Source organism: Semicossyphus pulcher, unplaced genomic scaffold (assembly GCF_022749685.1).
Source record: "Semicossyphus pulcher isolate SPU_LCO1_2020_fin unplaced genomic scaffold, fSemPul1.0.p SCAF_5, whole genome shotgun sequence".
In the NCBI taxonomy this organism is placed as follows: Eukaryota; Metazoa; Chordata; class Actinopteri; order Labriformes; family Labridae; genus Semicossyphus; species Semicossyphus pulcher.
In genome coordinates, this window is record NW_027211726.1 from 4,884,321 (window position 1) to 4,890,170 (window position 5,850).

A 5,850-nucleotide genomic window follows, 5' to 3' on the forward strand; every position below is an offset into this window, starting at 1 on the left:
AGAGATGATGGTACACTCCTCAGTCCAGCAGGACCCAAGGGCCCCAGGTGACCACTGGCACCGCACTCCCATCGTTCCACCTCTAGAGGGAGCACTGACCTCTCGTCGGCGTCCAAGTTTCAACAACCATGGCCTCCTGTCGTCCCACCTCCTCCCTCCCTCCCTCTCCCTCCATCAGAGCTGCTGGGGGGGTGAGGTTGCCCTGTCTTGCCTCCGCCCCTACTTTACGCAACTCTGCCAACAAGGAAGCAGCAGAACTGAGATCACAACATTTTATAGGTAAACTTCACACTGGTGGCTATAATCCCTCTACCACATATTAAAATGTTAAGACGTATAGGAATGTATAATGGGGTTGTAGCTGTGCAGCCATGTAGTTAGTGCCCACTCTCTCTCTCTCACTCTTTCTATTTTTCCATCACTCCTCCTACCTCCTTCAGTCTTTCTCCTCCCTCATCTCTGGCAGTCTGTGCAGAGCAGGATCCAGGGTAGATCCTCTTCCTCCTGGCCTACAGTAGCTAGACTGTAAAGGCCCTGCTCACTATTCAAGGCCTTAAACGATGCTCAGAACTTACCTTACTTAAAACATGAATAATTTTTATTTGTTTGTTCAACTTCATGCCAAATTTTAAGCTTGGAAGGTGGAAACAATTCTGCAAACAATAATGACGGGCTTTAACAGGAGGTGTACAGATTTTAAGCAACTATTCTTGTGTAGTAACCTTTATTGAACTGTGGGTTAGGCCTTCAGGTCATTGGCCATCAGCAGTTTATATTTAAAAAGGCCATACAGTGATGTTTTCCCTCTTCGGTCTATGTGATTGGCCAAGTTACAGACCCCCCAGAGTCATACACCACCTTGATTTTGTGTTTTCTATGAGATGAGAATTATTCCCACTTTATCCATCTAACTTCTCCATTCCTTTAAAGCAAGTAGTGTTAAATAGGTTGTAAAACACACGTTTGCACTCCCTGACATGTATAAATAGAGTAATACTAATGGGATTGAGGTTAAGCATCACTTTCCATGTTACAGATGTCTGAGCCAAGTGTGTCACTGCAGCAGCCGCCCCCCGCAGTACCAGCAGCTGCCAGCAGAGGGAGTAGGCACAATGAGTGTTCTGTTCAGGGCCATGAAGCGCATCGCAGCCATGACAGCAGCATCATATTTAGAGAAGACCCTGCAACCTTGCAACTTGAGGTTGGAGACAGTAAGTTGCTTATTTTGATACAGCAACATAGTTGCCAACATGATCAGTTGATGTTTGATGGAGATCAGAAGAGAAAGGGATGGATATCAAAGTATTCAACCAGCTTTTTATTCCTCTTAAAGTTCCTTTTTCTCTTAAGATTCTCAGCCTCAAATCACTAAATGCTATGGTATTTTATGGTTTACAATCAAACCAGTCAGTTATAGCCCCTTATTTAGTTTACATACCCACTGGTCTGTATGTGTGCCCTCTTTGAACTCAAGTCTCTTATGTGTCTGAACTTTTGTCAGCTTCACAGATAACCCTCCGCTCTCTTTATATCAGACTTCACCCTCCTCTTTACGTGCTTGTCTTCCTTCTTGTATTTCACTCTTCTTCTTTGTTGTCTACCTTTTTCTGTTCCATTCTGACACCTTCCATCCTGTCCATAAACCTTTCCTCAGTGTCTTTCCTGCCCTCCTCTCTCCCCAGTCTCCTCCTGGCTCTAACTCCTCCTCTCCCTCCTTCACTCCTGTTTCTCACCCCACTCCCTCCTCCATGAGCGCTGCAGAAAGACACCTTTGTAACTAGGGTCAAATTCCTCTTAATTTCGGCTTCACAAATGTCAATTCTCACCACCTGAATGTTTTTGCTGTGCACCAAATAAACGAGCCCTGTTTGAAGTCACTTGCCAGCAGTGCTTTGGTGGATCCTGTGTGGTATAGATACCCCACACATCGCGTTCATGCACATACCCACACGCACACACACCTGAGGAAGACTTACTGAGTTTGTGTACTCTCTAAACAGGGCAAATACGAATCAGAAGAGCAATATGTGAGGTGTGTTTGATGCTCACTGTTATTTTTCGGTTTTCTCAGGTCGGCCTACTCGGTTAAATAAATACTATAATCCCAACTCTGAACTTTAGGACTGCGTAATTATCCTGACCTTGCAAAAGAACTGTCATTGATTCTAACATTTTAACATTTGGTCCCAAGCACACAACTGTAAAGTGTAAAACTGCATTTTTTGCACGTTATCTGCTGTCACCTTAAAAAACAAATGCTGATACATTTGGGGGGGGGAAATGATTACTGGTCCTTTATGCAACTTTGCATTTTTCAACCAACAAAATCATCCATTATGCTTTCAAACATAATATATATATTATAAGCATATATATAATTTCCTGAGAAGGCAAAGTCATTTTGGTGATGTATTTGTTTGGGTCTATTTTCAGCGGCGAAATAATCCTTGTTTTGTTTTCTAGGGTAATTTTCGGACAGCAGCTTGTTTGTTGTTCATCATAGTCTGTATAAAAAGATAGACGACATGACAGCTCCCTAAAAGTGACGCCAAAGCCTCTCTATCGCCCCCTGCTGACTGGCTGCAGTATAGGTCATGAAGCCCGCCAGATGGGACATGAATAAACTATAAAATCAAAATACACGCCAGATAATTTTTTCTCAAACATGGTTTCTGTCATTATAGTTAGTTATTAGAGTGGTGATTTATGTCCATGTGTTAATTTTTCTAACAAGTTTTTTTTAACTAGTTATTTGATGCTGTCAAAATGATGATTGACAGCTCTGTTGACAAATACGGCTCCTGCAGCCGATCAGCTCCGGATAAGCAGAGAATAGGACGCTCAGAGAGTGGAAACGTAACAAAAACAATCACTACAGTCATTGAAGTTTCCATACCTGTGAACGTTAACCTCACACGACCAACACAAAGAAGTTGTTCTGCTGTTAAACATGCCGGCGTGCGGGATCCTTGCTGTTTTTTCTGTAAGTTCAGTGTGTGTTTTGGTTAGCAGAAGTCGCTACGGCCGCTTCACCCGCTGATCTCTACCGCAGTCTCTGGCTCCAAATGACGTCACCATCGCAAGATGGCAGCGCCTATCACGGGGATATTTTGGCATCACTCTCTTACAATGAGAGCAGATGGAGACATGTCATCCATCTATATATACAGTCATTGGTTATAAGCATAAAAATTACTATTGGGAGTAATGTTTCTGGCTGGAATTCGAACCAAAAGAAAGAAAATGGATGAAAAAATTAAGGTGTCTTGAAAATTCTGACTGCAGTCAAACAATTTAAGTTAGAAAAACATTTAGCTTGCTAATTAAAACTATCCACTGTTGGCAGCCTTGGTGTTTATAAAGACAAATTAAAGGCAACATCTCAGTGTTTACTTGACTTCTTTTCTGCTGGGTGAAAGTACTGTGAACTGTGAAAACGGCTCTTTGTGTTGAATTTTTAATTTTTATCCGAGTTAAACACGGTGATGTCTCTACCGTTTATTTATCCTTTCTATGGCCTTAAAAGTCTCTCCGGCTGCTTCACTGTGCAGCTTGTTGTCTCTGTAACGTCCAGACTGTTGGAATGGAAAGAAACTTTGGAATAACTAGTGACAACATTTAGAAAAGCCAAATTACTGGTCAGCCACTGTCCCCATGTTCTTTCAGCTGTAATGACATGCTAGGTTTTGGGTATATGCAGACCAAATCTGAGCCAGGGTACACTTAGATGACTGAGAGCGCCTCCTGTGCCGAGCTAAATCTGGCTGAAGCTGAAAATGGGTCCCACATAAAGTATATAATCCTGCATTTGAGGGTGGTTTGTCTTGCTTTCTAATCAAAAGAACAGACAGAAATATGTCAGACTGACAGATGTACCCAAAGAAATGCTTTAGAAAGACAACATCATGGTGCCACTTCATCTGGGGATGTAATCAGGAATGTTTTCCTAAACTAGAAAAAAAAAAAATTACATTTACATGAAATATGGAGATCTAAATCATAAGCCAGATTTAAACATGGGGCCACAAGTACAGTGAGTATTTGTCTGTTCTAAATCAAGTAGCTAATTGCACTTGCTCCATTTTTTAAAAAGTGTTTTTTTTTGTGATGTGTGACTAAAAAAAGTTCCTTTACAGCCTGAAAACAATTAAATATTTTTAGCTCTAACAAAAATTTAGAAAAAAATCCTGTATCTGAAAAAAGAAACATATTGTTTAATCATGTAAAACATGCAGGGAGTCCATTGATGACCTTCTCTGTGCGAGTGTTCATAGAAAGAGGGAAATGTTTGACCAGGAAAGACGCCACCTCTTAATTTCACTGTCATGAGCAGAGAAGCTGGGCGGAGGATGAACGAGCTCTTGTCTGTGTGCCAGGAGTGAACGTGAGAGGACTGAAATGTGTCAGTGAGGGGAAGCCGCTGGATGGAGAGGAAGAGGGAGGGGGGGTGTAAATGGGAAGACAACAAGGAAGAGGGAGGGTGGTATTTTCATTCTGCAGCATCACAGTTATTTATCCTGCCGCCTTGGCGTGTGCATGTGTTGTTGGTACGGTAATGGCCCGGATGGCACAGATTAAAAGCTCTTTGATGCTTTGTAAGAGGACAGGCACACAGGAGCGAGCTCATGTTCATAACAGCTCCGATTGTTTTTATTGCTAGTTTTCCCTGACCTAATTAACAGGCTGCTCTGTCAGTGTACAAATACTGCAGGCGTGCAAGTTCAGCCTCTTGTTTTGTAAATCAGTCAATTGTTTTACTTTTTTTGATCTTTGTCTTCATTTATTCCACTTTCATCTCCTTTGAATCACCCTCTTTTCACATCCTCAGTTCCTCTTGACTGTCTTCAGTACGGCTTCAACTGTTGAATTTAACTAGTAATAATCTCAAAGATTTTCATGTCAATAAATGTCTGTTAAGTCTCTATCTATCGCCAAATGAGGTAACACAATGGTTATTGAGCCGATGGCCCACTGATGAAAGCCTTTGCTTTTGCAGTATTACAGACTGGGTGTCTGTGGCGACATCCGCTGAAAAAATCACAAGCGGTGCCCAGTTAGTAACACCTTTTCCATCAGCCAGCAGTGGTTGGTCTGCCAGAGAGGGTAGGCGGAGCTAAGCGGCTGCTTTTCCGCTCTCTGCAAGTTTTGCGAGTAAACCGTAATCTACTGTGGCTGAACAAACAAAGAAAAGATCGACACAGATACAACAGACACATAAGCGACAATCCAAAGAAAGAGAAAGAAATTCGACGCTCAGATGAAGCAAACAGTCTAAAAAGGAAAGCGACCGTCAGACAGGAAAATCAAGAGTTACAACCGGAGCCAACCGTGGACGTCACACATGCAGCACTGTCTGGATATATCTGGGAAGTGTGCTCCTGTAATTGCCGTTTTGTCGCCAAGGAGAATGAAGAGATCTTCGAGATTACAACGTTAACATTTTCACACATGGAAGCCGTCTTGTACAACTACTGTCCAGCATTTTCTCCACTCAATCCATCCCCTACGACTCCAGGGATTTATCTGCATCTTTCCAGTCTCATGCCCGATTCTATAATCTGCAGGCCACCATTGCCCAAATAAGCCAGACTTCATTTGACCGGCTTGGTTTCAGTTGCTCCACAACCACATTTTTGAAAACTTTAATCTTGTTTTGAGTTTACCTTCTTTACCCCCCCTACTCTGGAGAAAAAGTTTTGTGTCTTTTTGTACTTGAGTTTTAGTCATTTTGTGTTGTTTCACTAACTCTCACTTAATGCAGAGGCTCTGTACGTGTGCCAGGTAGGCATGTTCACCTCCAAATCCAGGTTTCAGCAAACTTTTTTTTCTATGAACTCTTGCAAATGGCCC